General features: G+C 45.4%; 1 protein-coding gene across 4 annotated transcripts in view; it reads right to left on the reverse strand.

Moving 5' to 3' along the window:
• Nucleotides 1–26,781, reverse strand: part of LOC129862190 (ras association domain-containing protein 8-like) — a 62,658-nt gene that overhangs the window by 30,277 nt on the left and 5,600 nt on the right. The window contains exon 2 of one of the 4 annotated variants that reach the window (XM_055933601.1): nucleotides 17,663–17,831. The exons of 1 other annotated variant lie outside the window; for it this stretch is intronic. The gene's annotated coding sequence lies outside the window, so the exon portion shown is untranslated. Of the gene's footprint in view, nucleotides 1–2,191; nucleotides 2,573–17,662; nucleotides 17,989–26,781 lie in introns of those variants that run through there. 2 more of the 4 variants (XM_055933603.1, XM_055933605.1) reach the window with 2 other exon arrangements.

Here is a 26,781-nt window from a genome sequence, read left to right on the forward strand (position 1 = left end):
ATCTCTCTCAGAATGACCTTCTTGATCCAAATCAGTCAGGTTTCAAGACTAGTCACTCAACTGAGACTGCTCTTCTCTGTATCACGGAGGCGCTCCGCACTGCTAAAGCTAACTCTCTCTCCTCTGCTCTCATCCTTCTAGACCTATCGGCTGCCTTCGATACTGTGAACCATCAGATCCTCCTCTCCACCCTCTCCGAGTTGGGCATCTCCGGCGCGGCCCACGCTTGGATTGCGTCCTACCTGACAGGTCGCTCCTACCAGGTGGCGTGGCGAGAATCTGTCTCCTCACCACTCGCTCTCACCACTGGTGTCCCCCAGGGCTCTGTTCTAGGCCCTCTCCTATTCTCGCTATACACCAAGTCACTTGGCTCTGTCATAACCTCACATGGTCTCTCCTATCATTGCTATGCAGACGACACACAATTAATCTTCTCCTTTCCCCCTTCTGATGACCAGGTGGCGAATCGCATCTCTGCATGTCTGGCAGACATATCAGTGTGGATGACGGATCACCACCTCAAGCTGAACCTCGGCAAGACGGAGCTGCTCTTCCTCCCGGGGAAGGACTGTCCGTTCCATGATCTCGCCATCACGGTTGACAACTCCATTGTGTCCTCCTCCCAGAGCGCTAAGAACCTTGGCGTGATCCTGGACAACACCCTGTCGTTCTCCACCAACATCAAGGCGGTGGCCCGTTCCTGTAGGTTCATGCTCTACAACATCCGCAGAGTACGACCCTGCCTCACACAGGAAGCGGCGCAGGTCCTAATCCAGGCACTTGTCATCTCCCGTCTGGATTACTGCAACTCGCTGTTGGCTGGGCTCCCTGCCTGTGCCATTAAACCCCTACAACTCATCCAGAACGCCGCAGCCCGTCTGGTGTTCAACCTTCCCAAGTTCTCTCACGTCACCCCGCTCCTCCGCTCTCTCCACTGGCTTCCAGTTGAAGCTCGCATCCGCTACAAGACCATGGTGCTTGCCTACGGAGCTGTGAGGGGAACGGCACCTCAGTACCTTCAGGCTCTGATCAGGCCCTACACCCAAACAAGGGCACTGCGTTCATCCACCTCTGGCCTGCTCGCCTCCCTACCACTGAGGAAGTACAGTTCCCGCTCAGCCCAGTCAAAACTGTTCGCTGCTCTGGCACCCCAATGGTGGAACAAACTCCCTCACGATGCCAGGACAGCGGAGTCAATCACCACCTTCCGGAGACACCTGAAACCCCACCTCTTCAAGGAATACCTAGGATAAAGCAATCCTTCTGCCCCCCCCCCCCCCCCCCCCCCCTTAAAAGATCTAGATGCACTATTGTAAAGTGGCTGTTCCACTGGATGTCATAAGGTGAATGCACCAATTTGTAAGTCGCTCTGGATAAGAGCGTCTGCTAAATGACTTAAATGTAAATGTAAATGTTTGTTTTCTCCTGTTTCAGAGTCCATATGGCTGTGTGTGTGTGTGTTCTCTCGCACAGAGGGGGCCAGGCTGCTGCAGCCTCTCTAGACACACAGCTTGCTAATTAGACTGAGCGGTTGCCTGTTCTACCAGCGAATGAAGCGCAGAAACAAATCATGAATAATGCATTTCACAGCACATTCAATTTGGCAAATATTTCTCTGAACAAATCCCAAACACGTGACCGGCCGGCAGCGCCTCACTGAAAACATCCCCTCTGTGTCAGTGGTAGCTCTATTCAGATGCTAATGACAGCAGGAGGCATCAGGCACTACCATAGAACACACCACTGCTCCAGACATCAGTATCAACACATTATACTGATTGGATTACTGGTTTTTATGGGTTAATTTGCAGCAAGAATTACAACATATTTTATATTGTCCTCAAAGCACCTCAACAGTGTTTTGGTGGTCCTTTAATAGTGCAGGCACAGTTGAGCAACATCTCACTCAGTTTAAAATATGCAGAGTAACCACCCAGTTGGATTACATATAAACAACATATACGTTTTACAAAGTCATTGATTATTAACCAGGTAAAAAATATGAGAAGGCTCACAAACCAGCAGGCAGACACAGACAGACAGCTTCATTCACCTCACAGCACCTCACTGCAGAGTGTCAGTCCTGTAGCCAAGCAGCACAGGGTTAAAAACAGTCTGGGTGAAAACTCAACAGTCATTAACTAGCTACTCTTCTCCACCCACGTGTAACGCCAAGCATGGCAATACTGACCAAGGAGTTGACTTCTCATCAGCAGCAGTCAGAGTCAGTCAGTGGGACGGTGACTTGATGACAGGCTCGTACTCTAAACCATAGCAGAGAAAACACACATCTGGACAAAACAGTTGATATAGTCAGGTCCAATCAGTGGTTAAATCCTGCTAAGACAAGAATATAAGGTTTACTCACACTAATGACCCCTACCTCATCAACTCCCTGGCATGACTAGATTCACTGCCTTGGCTGCTTTAACTAGCCTAGCTCAACAGTTTACCCATCTACAGTAACAGTCAAACACTTGGACACCTACTCATTCAAGGGTTTTTTATTTATTTTTACTATTTTCTACATTGCATAATAATAGTGAAGACATCAAAACTATGAAATAACACATATGGAATCATGTAGTAACCCAAAAAGTGTTAGACAAAATAAAAATAAAATGTATATTTAAAGATTCTTCAAAGTAGCCACCCTTTCCCCTGATGACAGCTTTGCACACTCTTGGCATTCTCTCAACCAGGTTCATGAGGTAGTCACCTGGAAAGCATTTCAATTAACAGGTGTGTGTTTTTAAAAGTGAATTTGTGGAACTTCTTTCCTTCTTAATGTGTCTGAGCCAATCAGTTGTATTGTGATAAGATAGGGGTGGTATACAGAAGATGGCCCTATTTGGTAAAAGACCAAGTCCATATTATGGCAAGAACAGCTCCATAATGTATTATTTCATAGTTTTGATGTCTTCACTATTATTCTACAATGTAGAAAATAGTAAAAATAACTGACTATACTCTCTGTTCACTAGATTAGTGTTCCCAGTGCTGGGTCACAGGCTCTGATTCATTTTGCTTCTGTTTACTTGGTAGGTCGGTAAAACTCTATTATAGGTGGGTGTTTGACACGCGTCAGCAAAAATTTAAGTTTGGGGAGTGCTGAACGATGTAGCAGGCACAGCTTTAGGACTAATAAAGACAACAATAAAGGCTTACTCATAGGTCTAGTTCCTAAGCCCTACCTCAGACACTACCATAACTACTCCAACTGGATAAACACTTTATTTACTAATGTAAACTATACTGCTGCCAAAGTTTTTGGGGACAATAGAAGGTTACTCATTGTGGCTCAGCCCTATACAGCCTTTTTACTGAGAGAAATACATGACTGGCCTGGCTGCCTGAAGGTGATGAGGTTTTAGAACAGAGAAGAGGACTTAGCCTTGTCATCATTACTCAGCACCTTGAGAGATGGAGAGGAGTGACTGGTGTGATTACTGAGCTCTACAGAGAACAGGAGGCTGTATTGCTAATCGGTTAAGAGCGTTGGGCCAGTAACCGAAAGGTCACTGGTTCAAATCCTAGAGTTGTCAAATTGGAAAATATCTGCCATTCTGCCCTTAAGGCAGTTAACCCCGAATAACAACTGCTCCCTGGCGCCGATGATGTGGACTTCAATCCATGCAGCACTTCTCTGATTCAGAGGGGTTGTGTTAAATGCCTAAGACACTTTTCGGTTCAACGCATTCAGTTGTGCAACTGACTAGATATCCCTTTTCCCTAGGCTACAGACACAGACTGCTGATGGGCACCTCTATGTGTAATTATACACGCTCTACCTGACTCAGCACTACTGCAGGCCTGGCAGAGTTGAGATCACGCACACAGAGTGCACACAAATGCAGAACGCACACACAATTAGGGGTGTACCGAATAATCATAAACACACTAGGCCTATAGGTTATGCCTACGCTGCGTTGTATGCCTTTTGAGTGAATCGGAGCAGAAAAATTACAATTCAGGCTATTCCGTTAAAACAACTAGAGCCTATGCGCACGTTGTAATTCAAATTCAAATCTTAATTGCCGCATTTCAAACTGTCCTTTTGCGAGGCGCAGCTGGGCACTTGTTCTGTACAATGGCGAGTGATGAGTCAATAAAACAGGAGGATTCTCCATCGTCGTTTAATTCTCCAGTTTGGGAAAATGTTGTCTTCCCAGTAGATTACAACGGCGATGGAAACAGAGTTAACAGTACTATGTAGCCACTGCTAAACGAGAATAGTCTATGCAGCTGCCAATACCTCAAACATGTTGACACACCCCAGTATTCCTACCACTGGATAAAAACAATACAAACTTGCTCTCCCCTCTACATACACGCAGCCTTTCGCTGCCGAATCTGACCGGGCCCAAAAAATAACAAGAGCGATAGGTATGTTTATAGCCGCGGATATGCACCGATTCTTAGTGGTTGAGAATAGGGGGTGTCAGACTCAGCACCTCATGAGAGTGCTCGCGCCACGTTACGAACGTCGCACTCTCGCACTCATTTCAGCAAACAGGTAGTACCCACTCTATACTAGCAAGCTAAATCTGAAGATGTCAATGAATTGACCAATGCACCATGTGTTGTGTTTACTACAGATGGATGGACCTCCAGGGCTACAGACAGCTACGTAGTGACAGCCCGTCACATTACCCCAGAGTGGGAGACGAGAAGTACCGTGCTACAGACACGCCCTCTTTGAGTAGTCACACACGTGCGCATATTTTTCTCTTTGTAAGAAAACATTATAGCATAGGCCGATACAATATCTGAGCTATGTTTACATATTGATTTCACTGTCAAATGTATATTGCACTTTACTTTAGTGTTGTTGTTGATGAGTAATCGTGTGTTTTCATTTGAGAAAATACAAAGTGATAGTATTCCTGATTGGGCTCTCCTTAGGCATTATGACTCATGATCATATATCGAATCAGGAATACCAACACTTTGTATTTTCTTAAATAAAATAAACGACAGTAACTGTTTCCCGCTGTGCAGAAACCGAACCGTGACCCCACGGAGCCGTGGGTTTGAGGTTTGGGTCATTGAGTATGTTTACATGCACAGTAATAATTTGATGTTAAACTGATTATGGCAGTAGGCAGATTATGCAATAATCATGTAAACACCCAACTCTACTTATATTATATCAGTATAAGGTAAATATCGAAGTAAACCTACGCTGATTAGAACACCTGTTTTTCTGGGTAATGTTTTGAAAAATTAGGACCAGTTTAAAATATATATATATATATACATACATACATACATACATACATACACACACAACTTAATCGGCAGTCTAGCCGAGCAAGCCTCCTTCTTTAGCGCGAGTGAAGTGAGTTTGAAACAACTGAACGTATGCGTCTTAGTAGTTTACACATACCAACTGTCACACCCTGACTGTAGAGAGCTTTTTATGTCTCTATTTTGGTTTGGTCAGGGTGTGATTTGGGTGGGCATTCTGTTCTTTTCTATGTTTTGTATTTCTTTGTGTTTGGCCGGGTGTGGTTCTAAATCAGAGGCAGCTGTCTATCGTTGTCTCTGATTGAGAACCATACTTAGGTAGCTTTTTCCCACATGATTTTTGTGGGTAGTTGTTTTCTGTTTTGTGTTTGCACCAGACAGAACTGTTTCGTTTTGTTCTAATTTGTTATTTTGTTTCAGTGTTCAGGTTTAATAAATTATCATGAACACGTACCACGCTGCACCTTGGTCCACTCCTTATTCATCAGACGAGCGTTACAGAACTACCCACCACAAACGGACCAAGCAGCGTGGTAACGAGGAGCAGAGGGTTTAGGACTCCTGGACTTGGGAGGAGATATTGGACGGACAGGGACCCTGGAGACAGGCTGGGGAATATCGCCGCCCAAAGGAAGAACTAGAGGCAGCGAAAGCTGAGAGGCGGCGATATGAGGCAAGCGCAGCAGGCACGAGAGGCAGCCCCCCCCCCCCCAAAAAAAATGGGGGAGGGGGCACACGGGGAGATTGGCGGAGTCAGGCGATAGACCTGAGCCAACTCCCCGTGCTTACCGGAAGCAGCGTGGTACTGGTCAGGCATTCAGTGCGCGCTCATAGCCCGGAGCGCTATATGCCAGCCCCCCGCAAGTGCCATGCGAGAGTGGGCATCCAGCCAGGGCGGATTGTGCCAGCTCAGCGCGTTTGGTCTCCGGTGCGCCGTTTCGGCCCAGGGTATCCTGCGCCGGCACTGCGTACTGTGTTTCCGGGGCGCTGGGAGGGTTCAGTTCGTCCTATGCCTGCGCTCTGCCCGTGCCGAGCGAAAGTGGGCATTGAGCCTAATGGAGAGGTGCAAGTGTTAATCACCAGATCTCCAGTGCTCCCCCACAGCCCGGTTCGACCTGTGCCTGTGTAACAGTATAACTTTAAACCGTCCCACTCCACAAAGGCCACAGCCCTTGCAGAGCAAGGGGCAACACTACATCTAGGTTTCAGAGCAAGTGACGTAACTGATTGAAACGCTACTAGCACGTACCCGCTAACTAGCTAGCCATTTCACATCCGTTACACCTGCACTCTGGAGGGGCCGGGCTAAAGTGGGCATTCAGCCTGGAGGAGTGGTGCCAAGGCTGCGCACCAGAGCTCCAGTGCTCCCCCACAGCCCGCTTCATCCGGTGCCTCCTCTACACACCAGACCTCCTGTAGGTCTCCCCAGCCTGGTGGGCCCTGTGGCAGCCCCACGCACCAGGCTGTCTCTGCGTCTCCTCCCTCCAGAGTCTTCCTCCAGTCCGGACCCTCCAGCGACGCCCTCCAGTCCAGATCCTCCAGTGTCGCCCTCCAGTCAGGAGCTTCCCACGACGCCCTTCAGCCCGGAGCTTCCAGAGGCGCCCTTCAGTCCGGAGTTTCCAGAGGCGCCCTCCAGTCCGGAGCTTCCAGAGGCGCCCTCCAGTCCGGAGCTCCCTACGAGGGTTCCCAGTCCAAGGGTCCCCGCTCTAGAGGCGCCACCTAAGTGGGCCGAGCCAGAGGTGGAGCGGGGTCTACGTCCCTCACCAGAGCCGCCACCGCAGAGAAATGCCCACCCAGACCCTCCCCTATGGGTTCAGGTTTTGCGGCCGGAGTCCGCACCGTTGGGGGGGGGGGGGGGGGGGTACTGTCACGCACTGACCGTAGTGAGCTCTTTATGTCTCTATTTTGGTTTGGTCAGGGTGTGATTTGGGTGAGCATTCTATGTTCATTTTCTATGTTTTGTATTTCTTTGTGTTTGGCCGGGTGTGGTACTCAGAGGCAGCTGTCGATTGTTGTCTCTGATTGAGAACCATACTTAGGTATCTTTTTCCCACATGGTTTTTGTGGGTAGGTGTTTTCTGTTTTGTGTTTGCACCAGACAGAACTGTTTTGTTTTGTTCTACTTTGTTATTTTGTTTCAGTGTTCAGGTTTAATAAATTATCATGAACACGTACCACGCTGCACCTTGGTCCACTTCTTCTTCATCAGACGAGCGTTACACCAACTTTATAAACTCAGAAAAAAAAAAATGTCTTCTCACTGTCAACTGCGTTTATTTTCAGCAAACTTAACATGTGTAAATATCTGTATAAACATAACAAGATTCAACAACTGAGACATAAACTGAACAAGTTCCACAGACATGTGACTAACAGAAATTGAATAATGTGTCCCGGAATAAAGGGGGGTCAAAATCAAAAGTAACAGTCAGTATCTGGTGTGGCCACCAGCTGCAGTAAGTACGGTAGTGCATCTCCTCCTCATGGACTGCACCAGATTTGCCAGTTCTTGCTGTGAGATGTTACCCCACTCTTCCACCAAGGCACCTGCAAGTTCCCAGACATTTCTTGGGGGAAATCGCCCAAGCCCTCAACCTCCGATTCAACAGATCCCAAACATGCTCAATGGGATTGAGATCCGGGCTCGTCGCTGGCCATGGCAGACCACTGACATTCCTGTCTGGCAGGAAATCAAGCACAGAATGAGCAGTAAGGCTGGTGGCATTGTCATGCTGGAGGGTCATGTCAGGATGAGCCTGCAGGAAGGGTACCACATGAGGGAGGAGGATGGCTTCCCTGTAAAGCACAGCGTTGAGATTGCCTGTAATGACAACAAGCTCAGTCCGATGATGCTATGACACACCGCCCCAGACCATGATGGACCCTCCACCTCCAAATCGATCCCGCTTCAGAGTACAGGTCTCGGTGTAACGCTCATTCCTTCGACGATAAACGCGAATCCGACCATCACCCCCGGTGAGACAAAACCATGACTCGTCAGTGAAAAGCACTTTTTGCCAGTCCTGTCTGGTCCAGCGATGGTGGGTTTGTGCCCATAGGCGACGTTGTTGCCGGTGATGTCTGGTGAGGACCTGCCTTACAAACAGGCCTACAAGCCCTCAGTCTAGCCTCTCTCAGCCTATTTCGAACAGTCTGAGCACTGATGGAGGAATTGTGCATTCCTGGTGTAACTCAGGCAGTTGTTGCCATCCTGTACCTGTCCCGCAGGTGTGATGTTCGGATGTACCGATCCTGTGCAGGTGTTGTTACACGTGGTCTGCCACTGCGAGGACGATCAGCTGTCCGTCCTGTCCCCCTGTAGCGCCGTCTCACAGTACGGACAATGCAAATTATTGCCCTGGCCACATCTGCAGTCCTCATGCCTCCTTGCAGCATGCCTAAGGCACATTCACGCAGATGAGCAGGGACCCTGGGCATCTTTCTTTTGGTGTTTTTCAGAGCCAGTAGAAAGGCCTCTTTAGTGTCCTAAGTTTTAATAACTGTGACCTTAATTGCCTACCGTCTGTAAGCGGTTAGTGTCTTAATGACCGTTCCACAGGTGCATGTACATTAATTGTTAATGGTTCATTGAACAAGCATGGGAAACAGTGTTTAAACACTTTACAACGAAGATCTGTGAAGTTATTTGAATTGTTTATGAATTATCTTTGAAAGACAGGGTCCTGAAAAAGGGACGTTTCTTTTATTGCAGAGTTTATGTCCTAACACAGAAACAAATATGCTTCCAAATAATATGTTCGCTGTTGTAGAACGTTTATTTAAACAGTACTATTAGGGAAATCATTCTTCTTTCAAAGCTTGTATTTTTTTTTTAGCAAACTATATTAGTCTGACTATAATCGCATTACTGTGTGCATGTAAACGTACTCATTGACTTAATTAAAGAACGGAGAGTGCAATTACAAGACTGACTAAGTTGGTACCCTTAAATTGCACTGAGGACAGTTATATTCGTAGGCCCTGTTCTAGTCTCATCTGTATGTGCGCATGTTGACCTCCGGTAGCACTGGGCTGGTCTCAATAGTAATTTAAGGCTCTTTCTATGTCTGCTAATGTAAAGGACGTCCCGCTGCTTGCTTAGGGAGTACCGCTTCCTCCCGATTCGGCTCACACCGAGGCTCGAACCCAAGACCTCTGCCTCACAAACACACGTACCACCCTCCTGAAGCTTCTTACCAGTCAAAAAGCTACAGTAGGGCCACTTCAGGCTGCTATTTTCTTTTTCTTTTGGGGATTTAATGTTCCAGCAGCATGCTCCAAAATGTTACAAATGAGACCCATTCCAAGTGTTATATGTTAAACCCCAAATACTATGTTGAGAGTTGTCTATAGCCAATGTTGTTGTGGTAAACAAATAGCTAGGTAAACTGATCACCTGTCACGGTGAATAAAGTAACGCTCTCTGTCGTGCAAAAACAAATGGCGGTTAAACTGCATTTAGTTGCATTTACCCTCCACTACACCACTGTCTATAGCCTAAAACCAAACGACAGTGGGAGAGTCTTTAGGATCCAGTCCAGACTAGTGTAGGTGTGCATACTTTAACAAGGCTGGGACAGACAGTCAAAATATATGACTCCAAATGCAAAACAAGGACTTGCGGGCTGGATGAATGTTTTAACAGATGAGATCTGTGCTGCATTCCACCCAGTTAGGCTACCTCCCAAGTCTCTCAACTTAGCTGGGGCCATGCAATGGATAGTTAACAATAACAAACTCAATCTCTTCAACACTGGTTTCAATTCAACTGAACTCATCTAGTTCCATTCCTTCACCCTAACACCAGGGAAATATTTGTTATAACTTGGGGCCATGCATGGGATACTGTGTCAACCAACAGCCAATGCTATCCCATTACACTATAACGTCTTAGTTTCCTACAGCTCCATTTCTTCTCCTTCTACTATATTTCTTCTCCTGAACACTAGTGAAACATTTGTCAATCTAATACACAGCTTAGGTAATAAACAGGTGTTGCAGATTAACATGTGGCTCAATGGTTAAGGTCAGAGGTATGCTAACCTCCTATCACACACCTAATATTGACCTAGGGAGAGAGTGACTATCCCTGGGAGAGTGGGACAAGGGCAAAAGTGTGAGAGTGTGTGTGTGTGTGTTCATGTGAGATCTGTACTTTAAAAACAGGAGAGTGGGGGTTCATACACCCTGAGGAATGTTTGTTGTGAAAGCATTCACTGAGATGACTGAAGGACAGAGGTAAGGTTGAGGGGGGAGTAAGGTGTGGGGTTAGGTGCAGAAGGTGTATGGTGTCAGGGGAGCAGAATATGTGGATGATTATGGAAGCTATGAAGGTAGTATTGACTTGAGTGTGGTTGGTGTGGGTTATGCAGTGGGGATCTATAGGGCTAAGGCCACTCATGGGGAGGTGCCAGCCACAACTCTGTCTCTCATTAAACTGGGGGACGAGTAACGATTTTTGCTCTCTAAGTGGAGGGGTGAAATGATGGAGGGAAAGAGTGGAGGATGAGTGGAAGGGTAAAGGGGACAATATAGATTTACGGTGGGATTCCTCATATCCCAGATACCTTACTGGAGCAGGGTTATATATCTGCCTCGCTCTGTCCAGCCCTAGAAACCTCCCTTTCACCCCACTTACCATAAACACACACAAGCACTCACGGACAGTCACACACACATAGTCAGGGGTCCATAGTTGACACTAGCCAGTCTGTTGAGATTGATTTCTCCTAGGGAAGATCTCTCAACCCCCAGGAACTCCGGGGAGGGGGGGGGGGGGGGGTAGCTCTGCTATGTGTGTGTCTGCTGGAGGTCTTCAAGGGTTAAAAAAAATTGGACCCGTTCCGAAATGGACATGGGGTTTTCCCACCCGGACCTGATTTGCATAAATAAAAACATTTCTGAACGTAACCGAGGCCAACTAGACCCGTTCCGTATAAACCTGGTCGGATCCAGACCCGGTCCGATCAGAGTGACGAAAGCAGCAGAATTTTTTTTAAGCTACTTTATTAACCGGAGCTGATAAAGCGCGAGAGGAGAGAGGTGCCACTCTAGCAGGCGGGGGATGGGCAGTGCTGCGAGCAAGTGACATGGGGAGTAGGGAGGGAGAGATAAGAGACAGCAACCAACCAAGCCAACTCTTGCTATAGTAGGCTAATAGCTACTATAGCTATTACTACTACAAACCGGGACCAGAAGCTAGTCAAACTTCTTAGGGCTAGGCCCCTTTTTTCTCAATTTCCGCCTGAATGACGTGCCCAAAGTAAACTGCCTGTTACTCAGGCCTTGAAGCCAGGATATGCATATAATTGGTACCATTGGAAAGAAAACACTTTGAAGTTTGGAGAAGTGTTTAAATATTGATGGAGGAGAGTATAACACAATAGATATGGTAGGAGAAAACCCAAAGAAAAACCAACCAGAATTTAATTTTTTGGAGAGACCATGGTCTTCCAATGGCATACTCAATTCTAGCTCCCAGGATGCAATTTCTATGGCTTCCACTAGGTGTCAGCCGTCTATGTTCAAGGTTTCAGGCTTGTAACCTCCAAAATGAATAAGAAATATCAGTTTTAGTACAGGGACACAGTCTTGGAAATTCATGTTGTTTTCCCGCGCCATTAAGACTAGACACACATGCTAAAATCGGTTTCCTATTGAACATACTTCTTTCTGTAAGAAATATTATAGTTTGATTACATTTTAGGGTATCTGATGAATAAATAGAAACGGATTTTGACTTGTTGAAACAAAGTTTAGGGGTAGATTTTCAGATTCCTTTCTCTGCATGTTGAACGAGTGGATTACTCAAATCGATGGAGCCAACTAAAACAGACTTTATCTAACAAAACGACAGTATATGTTATAGCTGGGACCCTTTGGATGACAAATCAGAGGAAGATTTTCAAAAAGTTAGTGAATATTTAATCGCTATTTGTGAATTTATGAAATCTGTGCCGGCGGAAAAATATTTTGTTGTGGGGCGCCGTCCTCAAACAAATCGCATGGCATGCTTTCACTGTAATAGCTACTGTAAATCGGACAGTGCAGTTAGATTAACAAGAATTTAAGCTTTCAACCAATATAAGACACTTGTATGTACCTAAATGTTTAATATCCATAATTGTTATGATTATTTATTTGAATTGCGCGCCCTCCAGTTTCATCAGAAGTTGTCCCGCTAGTGGGACGCCGATCCCTGAGAGGATTTATTAAACTAACTAACTAGGCTGACTAACTGGGCTAACTGAGGCTTCAGTGCATGCGCCTTCTCATCCTACAGTTGCAAATAACAACAACTCCATTCAGAATATTAAGAAGCAGATTGCCTACCTGTTGGCTCTTGGTCGTTGTAGCCGATCCTTCTCCTTTAACTTTTAATTCCGTCATTTTAATTCCATTAGAAATCTCCTAACTTTTGCCACACATGGAGCGAGGCTCTATGACTGTACCATATTGCCGCTTTGATGATTTAGGATTGGCCAACATCAACGCTCCACTCTCGTGAAAAGCAAGAGCAGCAGCATAAATTATATAATTTCTCTCTCGCTCTCTACTGCAGCAGTCTCATTCGGAAATGCAAGGGCCCTTCCGGACAAGTCAGTTAAAATTACACATACCAGAGACTAGAGGTCGACCGATTATGATTTTTCAATGCCGATACCGATTATTGGAGGACAAAAAAAGCCGATACCGATTAAATCGGCCGATTTATTTAATATATATACCACACACACATTTTTGTAATAATGACAATTGCAACAATACTGAATGAACAATGAACACTTTTATTTTAACTTAATATAGTACATAAATACACACACGCACACAGCTCTGAAGTGACAATGATACTGAAGAGTCTGCTTAGGAGACAAATACTCTCAACTGTTTGAATAAAAATAGAGTTTAAGTTACCTGTGATGAATGTTGAAAACAAAAACTTTAATTTCTATATGCAGGAAATCCTATTTTAATAATGGGCATGGTAAGAATTGACAACCAAAGTGCGAGTCATAATTCCCATGACACCTAGCAAAATCTGAAAAGCGGTTCCTTCATTTATTCCATAGGATATTTTTAGATCCACTTAAAATAAGGTCTGTGTTTCGTGTAGGCTTACATCACCGTGCCAATTTTATAACTGTGTAGATAACCATAGGACAAGGTAACTCTGATCAATATTGGCTAAATATAAGCGAAAATTGTAGAGTGGATTTATGAAAATATGTTGACAAACGTTACCTTATCCTAGTGAGATTTACACGGGTATCAAAACGTCGAGGCGGTTTAAGCCTGCACGAAACACAGACCTTATTTGAAGTAGATCAAGACATTCTCTATGGAAGACATGAACGGTAAAATAACGAAGGCACCCCTTTCAAATTCAGCCACAAGTTATTACAGGAATTATAACGCGTCGACTATTTCTCTCTAAACCAAATACCTTTGACTAATCTGGAAACTATCACCTCGAAAACAAAACGTTTATTCCGTTCCGTATTTTATCTAACGGGTGGCATCCATGAGTCTAAATATTCCTGTTACATTGCACAACCTTCAATGTTGTCATAATTACGTAAAGTTCTGGCAAATTAGTTCGCAAAGACCCAGGCGGCCCAAACTGTTGCATATACCCTGACTCTGCGTGCAATGAACGCGAGAGAAATGACACAATTTCACCTGGTTAATATTGCCTGCTAACCTGGATTCCTTTTAGCTAAATATGCAGGTTTAAAAATATACACTTGTGTATTGATTTTAAGAAAGGCATTGATGTTTATGGTTAAGTACACATGGGAGCAATGACAGTCATTGATTGATTGTTTTTTATAAGATAAGTTTAATGCTAGCTAGCAACTTACCTTAGCTTACTGCATTCGCTAACAGGCAGGCTCCTCGTGGAGTGCAATGTAATCAATGCAAGATTGGATCCCCCGAGCTGACAAGGTTAAAAATCTGTCATTCTGCCCCTAAACGAGGCAGAACGTTCCTAGGCCGTCATTGAAAATAAGAATGTGTTCTTAACTGACTTGCCTAGTTAAATAAAGATTTAAAAAAGGTGTAAAAAATAAAAAATAATAATAGGCGCGCAAAAATACCGATTTCCGATTGTTATGACAACTTGAAATCGGCCCGATTAATCGGTCGACCTCTACCCGAGACCTGTGACAATCATATCAGATCCAACCCACATCCTTGACATTATTTCGAATTCTGGGTCCCAGATCGGGTATTTGGGTACAATATCTGTGAAGACCTCTAGTGGCTGGTATCCATTCAGGATGTTCTTTACCACACACACAGCTCAGACACATTTCAATATTTCAAAGAGAAACTCTCCTAACAGTGTGTTTATGGTGGTACAACCAGTCCACAGAGCAACATGGAGAGTCTACTGAGCAAGTCAAGAGAACATATGTCAGTGGGAAAAGGCCAATGTAAAACAAGCGCCCTAACTAAACAAAGGGATGAGTCAAGACACTGAGAACAGGGCCTTATCCATTAATCTCCATGACAGGGAGATCTTTGCATCACATTGTGGTGAGCATAGGGGTTTACATACAGCTCTAAGAACCAAATAGAACACTGTTCAAAGTGACAACAAGTCTTCTTCACCCATGGAAGATCCTGAGCTATGAAAGTGAAGCACCAGAGTGTGCTGAGACTGTGTTGAAAGTGCACAGTCCCTAACCTGAGGAATGCCAACCAGTCTGACTATGTCTGTGTGTATCAGTGGACGGAGGCTGCCCTGGATGTTACCATGTACTACTATAGGATGAGAAAATGTCCCTAGGTGCTGATTTTTCAGTCCGTTTTGACCTAGTATCCCTCCTAATGGTCAATCTTGAGAGGGCTGAAGAAGTTAGATTTGAGCTTTTCACTTCTATTACCTGTTCTTGGAGGCAACTTTGACATACTTCTATTATCTGTGAACATCATAGATCTCAGTTTAAAGCAACGCCTTCCAACTCTGATTGGAGGCAAGTCACTGTCAAGAACACCTGCCTCTACTCCCTTAGTCATAGATTTAGAAACCTTCACAGCTTGCCTTCTGCTTGGTGTCAAAAGCCCCTCTCTCAGGCCCCTGTGTGTGTATGTATGTACGTGTGTGTATTCAGGCCCTCCCCTGGCAGAGAGACCGGCTTAATTTATGGTTTTGTAAGATGCTGTGAGTCAACATGGCTCCTCAAACACAACACCCCATTGCCATGTCTACGTATGGCATCACACGACTCTCCCAGGGGATTGTGGGATATTTGCATTGCCACAAGACAGGCTGCGTCAAGATAAATCTCATTACACGCACACACATTGCCCCTCGCCTCCACGTTCACAGGTGTCCGGAGGCTTGGCAACACTGTCAACTCTAACAGGTCAGGATCATATAGATCAACCTAGAAGTCTGAGGCCAAGCAGGTTTGACAGAACACACACAAACAGGTCAGGATGAAAGAGGTGAAGCAGTAAGAAACAGACAGAGCCAGGGGTGAAGCTGACAGTGCAGTGGAAAGCATAAATCACCGTCACTCAGGTAGACTTTGTTGTCAGTAGCAACAAATCCTGAGGTGTGTGGGTTATCAGGATGTAGTCTGACAATGAGGGAGTTTGGTCTGACCTCTGATCTAGAGGTTTTCAGAGGGCCCAGAAGGTTATCTTTCACTGCCGTACTAAATGACCACAGCCAAACTGCCAGGGACTTTCCATTAGAACTTCTCTCTAACTGGTTGACCGAAGGCAAACATGCAGCAATTGGTATCAAACATTTTCCTCCAGAAACAAACAGACTGGAAGCTATCGGTTCCTGCCACCCAGTTAGGGCCTGGGTGAACATTTGTGTGAGTGAGTGAGTGAGTGAGTGAGTGAGTGAGTGAGTGAGAAACAGAGACAGAGACTAGAATAATGAAATATACAGGTGTCTGAGTGTCTGTCTGTGAGAGAGAGGTAGAAGAGTGCCAGTGAGGAGAGCAGCACTGGATCGATCTTTAAATCACGCAGTGCACTCTCCTGCCTGATAGATCACACACTGTTTGTCTGTCCATCACATTACACACACATTCACTCTCTCTAACACACCTAGACAAGAAACAAGTAATACTTTCCCTCATCAAAACATTCACATACTGTTGCTTTGAGACCACCTGCAGTAGGTAACCAATGACAGGCAGAGCCACTTCACAGCATGAGGACAGTCACTTTATACACCCACATCATCAGTTAGAATGAACTAACTGCGCTCAGCAAGACTACATTACATGAATTTACAGCTAGACACACACACGCATGCACACACACACACACACTCTTCATAACAGAGGAGGAGAAAAGGGGCCATGCTTTTCCAGGTGTAGTGAAGCAGTAAAAAGGCCATTAAATATAACATCGCAGTGAACACAGCCATCCCTCAGAGTACGCTCCACCCAGCCCAGCCCAATGTAATGGGAAATTAACCATACTGTAGGTGTGTGTGTGTGTGTGTGTGTGTGTGTGCACACACAAATATTAGTCAATTCTTTCTGAGACATGAAACCTATAGGAGGGAGGGCATACTGGCTGTTGCCAATTTATTAATACACAGTTTGTCTAAATGGTTCATGGAAACACTTCTACCACTTCATTTTAATTTAGACACCATGGTTTCTTGTTTGGGGGTCTGACATCATTACATCCAGCTGGAAACACACCGCAGTAGTGTATTTTCAATTATCACATCTATTTTCAATTGTCACAAACTTTCTCTAAATGTCAAAAACAAAAAAAATCTACTGACTGAGGAGACAGTTGGTTGAAAATGTGCTCGAGTTTAAATACATTTACGTCCCTCCCTCCGCAACCATCTCACACACTTACATGTACACGCGCGCACACGCACACACGACACACGAAGTATGGCTATTTACTCTCTGAGTACGCCAGACAATAAAATCTCGGGCTCCCTAATCAATCCACATGGTTGAACAACAACTACAGACTCTAAAAACACACACCAACAGGTTAGGATAATAAGTTAATATTTTAGAATGTGTAGCACGCTAACAGTTAAATAAGCTTTGTATAGGCAGTGAGTGAACTCTGCGCGTGCCCTCCAAAAATGAATCTTTAATCTGCGAAAGTAAAAAGAGCTGACGTGCAGGCTGTGGAAGAGATACCCATGGCCTTATCATGCCTTGTCACACACACATTCATGCAGACACACACACACACACACACACACAGGTCAGGCAGACAGTTTCCCCCTAACAGGTTTGAGTTGTGCCACAGAGGGGGCCTAGCAGCAACAGATACATTTAAAGACACAGTAGCCTGGTCAGGGACATTGAACACAAACTCATAAAAAGTCCCTCACACAAACCCACACTCACTCAGAGAAACACACACACACACTTTTTCCCAGAGCAACATATGCCACACTCACCAGGTGTGGAAATGTCTTCCTTAACAGCTCTCTCTCTCTTGCTCTCCTTCTCTCAGGTAGATTCCACTCGCGCCTCCGGGTTCTGGAGAGAGGGATCAGGAAGTGTAGTCCCAGCGCAGGAGTGAGTGAGTGTGTAAAGTCCAGCTGGGGTCCGAGTCAGACAAGGTGGCTGGGGATTAAACAGATCGGTCTGTTGCTACTCATCTGTTTCTCTCATTCTTCCTTTCTCTCTTTTTTGTCCCCCTCTGTTTCTCTCTTTCTCTCCGTCACTCGTTCAATGGCTGCTTCAGGAAGATCTGAGTGACTGCTGCACTCTCCTTCTCTCTACCCCTCCCTCTTCACCCTTCCCTTTCTGACATACAGAAACACACCCTCCCAGTCGCTCCCCTTTCACCCCGCCCTGACACATGCTGCTGACAGGGCATCCCCCTCCCCCTCCCCAGGTACTGGGAGTAAAAGAGTATTCTCTCCCTCTCCCCCTACCTCGTTCATTCTCAGTAACACACTCAGTGTCATTTGCTGGAATCAACGGTCTCAATATCCACACCAGCTACAGAGAAACACCAGAGGCTGGTGGGAGGAGCTATAGGAGGACGGGCTCATTGTAATGGTTGGAATTAATGGAAAGGAGTCAAACACGTTGTTTTCATATAATTGGTACCATACCATTGATTCGATTCCAGCCATTACAATGTGCCCTTCCTCCCACCAGCCTCCTCTGACACACACACACAATGGTTAATCACCAATCTTGTCACAACAGGGAAATAGGACAAACACAGAACACACACTGATCATTCGTGCACATTGACTAATGCACACTCAGGCCCAAATTCAAACTTTGACGTTTCTGTTCCTGGAATAAGCGCAGAATATCTCGCACGCATGCACGCGCACACACACACACACACCAGAGAGCCTAGCATTACCAATGGTTGTGTGTGGGAGCATCACAGCAGGAGCTGAGGCCTGTTTTCCATTAACACCTCTCTCTCTCTTCATCCCTTTCTCACTCTCTCTCTCTCTCTCTTTCTCGCTCTCCTTCCATCTCTCTTGCGCTCCCATACTACATGATTCCCTCTGCCTCTCCCGTCTCCCCAACCCAAAACCCCAGGGCTGGTCACTGATACTCAGGAGGATCCCAGTAAAGCAGGCCCTTCAAGTAGACAGCAGGCCCTCTCTTGGATATAGCCTAGTCTGTTTCACAAAGAAACAGGGAAACCCCTCAAAACGATCAGATGCGTGTGTGCGGTTCCTGCTAAGCTATTAAGGCTGTATTTGGAGCTGTGCCAGGCCAAATAGATGTTGTGTTGGTATTGTCACGGCAGGACATCCTATGGCCTTTAGGGTAAACACACTAAAAATCAACACACAACCTGAGCATTAGTCTAATTTACCAAGACTGAACTGACATGATTCATAACAGTCTTTAACTAAACACATTCACAAACAGACTCATTGAGACTAAAATGTTAAATACTGGGGCTATTTTGTCTTGCAATAACCCATATATGTCCCCCAAACTTAATGAAACCATATTAACCAGGCTTCGCTTTTACTTCAGCCTGAACTATGGACCCCTCAGAGTTTGCTCACATCTGACACTTCTGTCCACGGACACAAGCTTTTGACACATTTAAGAGGTCAGATCCACAACAGATCCAGTAATACTCTCTCACACACACACAGTATTCCACTTCTGACTGGAACTACAGTGAAGGGAGAACCCTCGAGGTTCCGTTGCTGATGACCTGGGTGAGAAAAGCAGAAGGTGCCAGAGGGAAGTAAAGTTTTAAAAGGGCAATATCGAGAAGTCAGTCTTTTTCCCTACGATTAGGAACTACTTAGCTGGTAAATCCCAAAAGTCAAACAGAGCCAATGAGAGCTGAGGGCAAGGTGAGTTAGATGTGATGTAAGGATTAATCTGAAGGCTTTGAGATTTCACAGTCCCCTTCCAGGCATTCCTGAGGGTACCTCCCTCCTGAACCAGAATATGGGTTTACAGGAGACATATGGCAATTCTCCTTCAAGCCCAGAAAGCAGCCATTCCACTTGCCTTTCACCAGCTTTTCAAGCTTAATGTCAAAATACGTTCTGTACTTACCAAAAAATTGAATTTCACTGAGCAACTAGCATCACTGTCGTTACAGTCAGTGCGTACTTCCAAATTTATTTATTTATTTTTGAATAAAAAGTTACATGCAACCAAAAACATTTATTGTCTGGAAAGAATCTGTTTTTTTTACCAAGTGCGCATGCACCAAATCCACCTCCAATGAAATTGGAATTACTGCCAAGCACAGGTTGGCTGGAAAGGTCATTGATTTTACCACCTACAATAGTGTATGAACGTCATATCAATCTGTTATTTCACAAATGCTACACGGAATGCAATAATATTTCATGTAAGTAGATTAAGTAGACAATATAGGGTACAATTTTACAGTGATTGTATATTTCTAGATAGGCTTTATCAGTGTGTATTTCAAATCCATTACTAATATTGCAGGAGCAAAAAAGGTGGATTTGGCACACTTGGTCAAAAATAATACTTAGATTCTTTCCAGACAAGGATTTTTTTCAGTTGCATGTAACTTTTTATTTTGAGCTTTTTTGGAAGTACGTATCAGCCATGACGGCAGAAATGACAATAGTTGCTCAACAAAAACATTATTTGATAAGTTATTTTGGCATTATTAAGCTTGAAAAGCTGGTCAATGGCAAGTTGAATGGCTGCTTTCTGGGATTAAAGGAGAAATCGCCATGTCTCCTGTAAACCCTGATTCTGGTTCACCTCCCTCCCTCCATCACCCCCCTAAACCTTACTTTTCTATAACACAGTCAACCCCCCCTCCAGTTTGCATCAAGCAAAAAGAAAGAAGGCAAAGAAAGAACAGATAAGGTATTAAAAGCTTCATCATCTTTGCAGTCAAACCCAATACAGCCCCGTTTCCTCCCGCTCAATGTTCAGTCCCAGGACACTAAAGACTGAGAGCATTCCCAAACCCACAACCTGGATCACCCTTCCGCTGGCCTCAATCAGAGCCCATAATAACTTAATACCTTTACTAAGGACACACATAAATCTGTCCAGAGAGCAATAAGCCAACAGTAGATCAGGGCAGAAAAGGCAGGAAGATGTCAGTATCTGAGGAAGATAAATAGACCTCTCTTTCCTGGCACTTCTTCAATAGGTCCTGTGGAGGGAGGTGGGCTCATGCAGCCAATAGGTTCTTTCTTGTTGACTGTTCTGCATCAGGCTCGAATAGCATTAAGTCTAAGGCTCAACCATCTCCCCTCCCCCTCTTCAGAGATGAGACCTCCCTCTCTTGTTCTACTGTTTCCCAGAAAACCTCCTTCAACAGGTGGGGAAAGGAAGGAAGGAAGGACAGAAGAACAGACAGACAGAAGAACAGACAGACAGACAGAAGAACAGACAGACAGACAGACAGACAGACAGACAGACAGACAGACAGACAGACAGACAGACAGACAGACAGACAGACAGACAGACAGACAGACAGAAGAACAGACAGACAGACAGACAGACAGAAGAACAGACAGACAGACAGACAGACAGACAGAACAGACAGAACAGACAGACAGACAGACAGAACAGACAGAAGAACAGACAGAAGAACAGACAGAAGAACAGACAGACAGACAGAAGAACAGACAGAAGAACAGACAGACAGAAGAACAGACAGACAGAAGAACAGACAGACAGAAGAACAGACAGACAGAAGAACAGACAGCCAGACAGACAGCCAGACAGAAGAACAGCCAGACAGAAGAACAGACAGACAGACAGACAGACAGACAGACAGACAGACAGACAGACAGACAGACAGACAGACAGACAGACAGGTTAAAACATACAGAAGGCAAAATACAGCGTTGTGTTCAACAGGATCCAATAGGAGAAAACACTTTGAAACGAAGAAGTGACTACAGTCCAATAAGTTTCTAAACATTTTGCTTCATTGCTTGTCTAATTGAATATGTTCCAGCCTGCACTGCTCTCATGTTTGCAATAACACACTGAGTTCTGAACTTTTGTTGGCATAGACTGTGGTCAGGGTAAGCCAGACCAAGGCAATAGTAATACTTTGTTTGTTCCTAGCAGAGCTAAGTATAACATAGCCATATCATTATGGTCACGTCGAACTATTACTCCTGCATTGTAGCTCTGCTCTGTGTATCATGAAGATAGAGAAAGTCTGGATGGCTTAGGTCATTGTATGGTTTACTCTTAAATATAGCACACCCCGCAGAAGTTAGAAACAAAGCCTTTGTTTTCTGCCATGATACTTGTCACAGTCAAGGAATAATATTAGTCTATCTTTATGATCTCATTTGGAAATCATCGTAATCTCACCTCATTTCATCTGTACTACTACAACAGGCCATTGTCTTGTCTGTGCATGAAAACAGTTCATACCAGTTCAACAATACAAAAGAGAGAAGCAAACATGATAGCCTATATCTCTTCCTCTGCTGTCATCCAGTCTAGACCAGTGTCAACCCACAGCCAGGGAAGGGCTCCCTCTCCCTCAGTCATGCATGGAGCCCCTCAGTGTGGAACACAAAAGCCAGTCAGGGTTTAAGTCAACAGTATGCTCACATCACACACTGACCCCAAGCCCCAACCCTCAGATCCTCTCCATTCTGGGAGTTCTGGTGGTGGGAGTGTGTGGGATACCGCCTCACCACACACTGGTCTCACACTTGTGAACAAACACACCGCCAGGCCAGACTAGAGACAGACAGACAGACAGACAGACAGACAGACAGACAGACAGACAGACAGACAGACAAGCAAGTAATGGAGAGAGAAATTCACGATGGATATAAACAGAGAGATGGACAGAGATGATCAAATAAACAGAGAGAGCTAGAGAGAGAGAGAGAGAGAGAGAGAGAGTGAGGAGCTAGAGAGAGTGAGGAGCTAGAGAGAGAGTGAGGAGCTAGAGAGAGTGAGGAGCTAGAGAGAGAGTGAGGAGCTAGAGCGAGCTAGAGAGGAACTAGAGAGGAGCTAGAGCGAGAGAGAGCGAGGAGCTAGAGAGAGAGTGAGGAGCTAGAGCGAGCTAGAGAGGAGCTAGAGCGAGCTACAGCTAGAGAGAAAGAGAGCTAGAGAGAGCTAGAGCTAGAGAGAGAGAGAGAGCTAGAGCTAGAGAGAGATAGAGCTAGAGCGAGGAGCTAGAGCTAGAGTGAGCTAGAGCGAGAGGAACTAGAGAGAGAGAGGAGCTAGAGAGTGCTAGAGCGAGGAGCTAGAGCAAGAGAGAGCTAGAGCTAGAGTGAGCTAGAGAGGAGCTAGAGAGAGCTAAAGAGAGCGGAGCTAGAGAGAGGCGCTAGAGCTAGAAAGAGCGAGGAGCTAGAGTGAGCTAGAGAGAGAGGAGCTAGAACTAGAGAGAGGAGCTAGAACTAGAGAGGAGCTAGAGAGAGCTAGAGAGAGAGAGAGAGAGAGGAGCTAGAGTGAGCTAGCGCTAGAGAGAGAGGAGCTAGAGAGAGAGGAGCTAGAACTAGAGAGAGGAGCTAGAACTAGAGAGGAGCTAGAGCTAGAGAGAGAGAGAGAGAGGAGCTAGAGCGAGCTACAGCTAGAGAGAGAGAGAGAGAGAGAGAGGAGCTAGAGTGAGCTAGCGAGAGAGAGAGGAGCTAGAGCTAGAGCGAGAGGAACTAGAGATAGAGTGAGCTACAGCTAGAGAGAGAGAGAGAGAGGAGCTAGAGCGGAGCTAGAGAGAAAGAGGAGCTAGAGCGGAGCTAGAGAGAGGAGCTAGAGAGCGCTAGAGAGAGGAGCTAGAAAGAGCTAGAGAGTGACAAACAGACTAGGCAGAAACAATCAAAGAAACAAAGAGAAGGAGAGAGAGACAGAAAGGTAAAGAGAGACTGTAGGAGGGAGAGAGGGTCTGGAGGGTGGGGTTGATGATGATGATAAAAGGCAGGAAGTGCCAGTTAGGGAGAATGGACCAGTCAGGTGATTAGAGGTCAGAGGTCTGGGGTAAACAAGGGACAGAGTGTGAGGCACCCTAATGTAGGCACTGACGCCCTGTCTCTGTCTGGTTCTCCCTTTACCGGTCTCTCTCTCTCTGTCTGTGTCAATCTCTCTTTCTTTTCATTTTCTCCTCTGTCTGATGTCTGGGGAAGGAAAGGGCTATACAAACACCTGTTAGAACAATAAGTCCCAATGGCTTTCACTCCACTTCTCTTTCCCTTCCGTAGATCAAAGGATTCATCTTGCTGTGTGTGCAGTGGGGTGGCTGGGTGAGTCAGTGTACCTTCCCCTTTCCCTCCCCTGCACACATCAGCCTGCCTGGGGAATATGACACTACTCCTCTCACATAATGGACTTGCATTGTTCTAGTACACATCTCTTTTACAGATATCATCCTCACAATATATGTCTCATAATCTAGAGTACTAATGTAAAAGGGTTCATCAAAACCTGGCATAAAGACTATCTAGTAGCCAGGAGAATTTCCAGGAACCCTGGTTGAATATAACCTAGGACAAGACATCTGAAAGTATAATTACTGTCTAGTGGTAGTTGGAGCTTGAGTGTGTTCTAGTGGACATGTGTGTGTGTGAATAAATGACTGTGCGCGCTTGTGTGTGTGCATGAGTGTCTGATTACTAATTAATAGAAGGGTCATAGGGTCCTCTGTCTCTCGCCCACAGCAGCCCACACATGCCCAGCCTGCTTTGCATAAGATCACCAGTAGGAATGTGAGGATTGTTGGGTCAGCAAGCAGTGACATCATACATAGCAGCATGCAGCAACAACGCAGCCCCAGTTTCCTCTTGATTACATCAGCCAAGTATTAATGTCTACAGATAAAGCCATGACACACTCCACCACAGCTTCCTGTGAGCACACACACACACACACTTACTTTTTGGGAGATTCATACAAACACACTTCAAACCCTGAGTAGATATAAAATGACTCACTGAGTCCAGCCAGTCTGCCTCACGTATATTAGCCTTCCCATACATCCTTTTCTCACACGACAGGCAAGTAATACAAGCTCTCTTCTCAGCAACCCAGCTCTGAGTATGAGAGATAACCTCTCACACACGACAGGTGTCTCCTGACTGTGTGTGTGTGTGTGTGTGTGTGTGTAACAGGAGATCCTCCGGCCATCAGACAGACAAGACAATAGTGCACCTGTGGGAGTGGCCGAGAGCACTGCTTCTGGCATTGCCATGGTTACCAAACACAGGGCAAGCCACGTGGTTGGTGGAACCGGAGCAGGGCAGTCGAAAGAGGACAACACTTGAAGACGGATGCCATGTCAGAATGTGACAAAGTGGCCTAATTCATAGACACAGCCCAAAGAGTGCGTCAGTGTTGGGACAAAGCCAGAAAAACAGAGCTCACATCTGTGGAGTCTCAAGATATTATGGTCCTTTTCTACTACACGACCCAATGGTGTTTAACTAAGGACACACATCTTGAGACCAGACACAACTGTCATGCCAACAGTTTCAATACAAATTCTTTCCATACTTTTACTGAAATGAAGACTACTGTAAGTTCCATGTTTAAGGCTAATGCAGCTTTACACAAAATGACTGTTCATTTAATTTCCCATGGAAGGCTCTCCACCACCAATCTAGACAGAAAAGCAATCCTACGCTCATCTTAATTCATCATCAGCGGTGTACAACAATATCAACAAAAGATCTCTGACTCATAAAATATGGTCTGACAGGAGCTTTGAAGAATTGACCCTCAGCTGACATGAAGACAAGTGTGCCAGTTCAGTGTTAGACCTGCATTCACCTTTAGACATATACTGATAGCGCTGCTCTTGTCGTTACCAGAGTAATGTCTTTAATAGATATCGATAACATTATTTTCCATCAGTCAGTTGCCGTAAAACTGGCAATGTGAATGACACAGAAGCGAACAGAAAGAACGTTAAATTGTCAAATGAATCCGAAATTCATCATTTGTTTTTTGTTAGAATCTGCCTTAGAAATTAGAACGACATAAACGACTATTACTATTTACTTAAATTCAAACCCTCTGAAAACAACAGTTTGACAAAGACAGCCAACAGAAAAAGACACAAAGCAAACTTCCAAAACAGGGAACAAAAGCCCCAAAACTACTCGCCTTCTTTAGTAGAATCCAACCGTCTGTCTGGATCTCTGTGGTGCTGTGAAAAAAGAGCAAGATGAAGAGAGAAACAGCCCAGTCACTGTGAAAGAAGAGCAAGATGAAGAGAGAAACAGCCCAGTCACTGTGAAAGAAGAGCAAGATGAAGAGAGAAACAGCCCAGTCACTGTGAAAGAAGAGCAAGATGAAGAGAGAAACAGCCCAGTCACTGTGAAAGAAGAGCAAGATGAAGAGAGAAACAGCCCAGTCACTGTGAAAGCGTGTGTGTGTTACACTGCTACCTGATCCAGTAGAGTGAATGACAGCCCCACACACTCAACGCGATGGAGGGGAGGAGTGGGGAAGGAGAGAAAAGTGAAATGGTGCCGCCATTCTCTGTCGCCCTGGAGACCAATGCTCTTTCAAAGAAATCGACCAATGACAAACACCGGCGATTGTGTTGAGACAAAAAAGTCACGACTGCAGGACTGCCATTCCCTCAGCAGAAAAAACACAGAGAGAGAGACGGAGGGAGAAACAAAAAGAGAAAATAAGGAAGTAAGAATTAAAAAAGGGAAAGACAAGAGAGACAGAATGACCAACAACAAAAAACTGAGAGAGTGAAACAGAGAGAAAGAAGGGGGGATAAAATGGAAGCCAGTGAGTGACAAAAGGGGCCAGGCAGTGAAGAGGCCACCAGACCAGAGCCTGTCCTTTCTCCATTGTCCTCCTCATCTCTGCTCGGGATGGGGATTCTAGTCCAGCTCAACTTGAACCCCCCGCCTGCCATCGCACCCTTTGACCTCCCAACAGCCCCACTGTGCTTGAGGTACAAGTTGCCCTTAACCACAGATCTAGGGCCATCATACCCTACCCAGGGGATCCTAAACTTAGTCCTAACTATTAGGAGGATGGGAAAATCTCTGACCCTGTATCAGTGGTTAAGGATAAGAGACTCATATCCTCCCTGTATTTCCCACGGCTGAGAGGATCAATGCTCTCTGTACACCACTGTGTG

Source organism: Salvelinus fontinalis, chromosome 9 (genome assembly GCF_029448725.1).
Source record: "Salvelinus fontinalis isolate EN_2023a chromosome 9, ASM2944872v1, whole genome shotgun sequence".
Taxonomy (NCBI): domain Eukaryota; kingdom Metazoa; phylum Chordata; class Actinopteri; order Salmoniformes; family Salmonidae; genus Salvelinus; species Salvelinus fontinalis.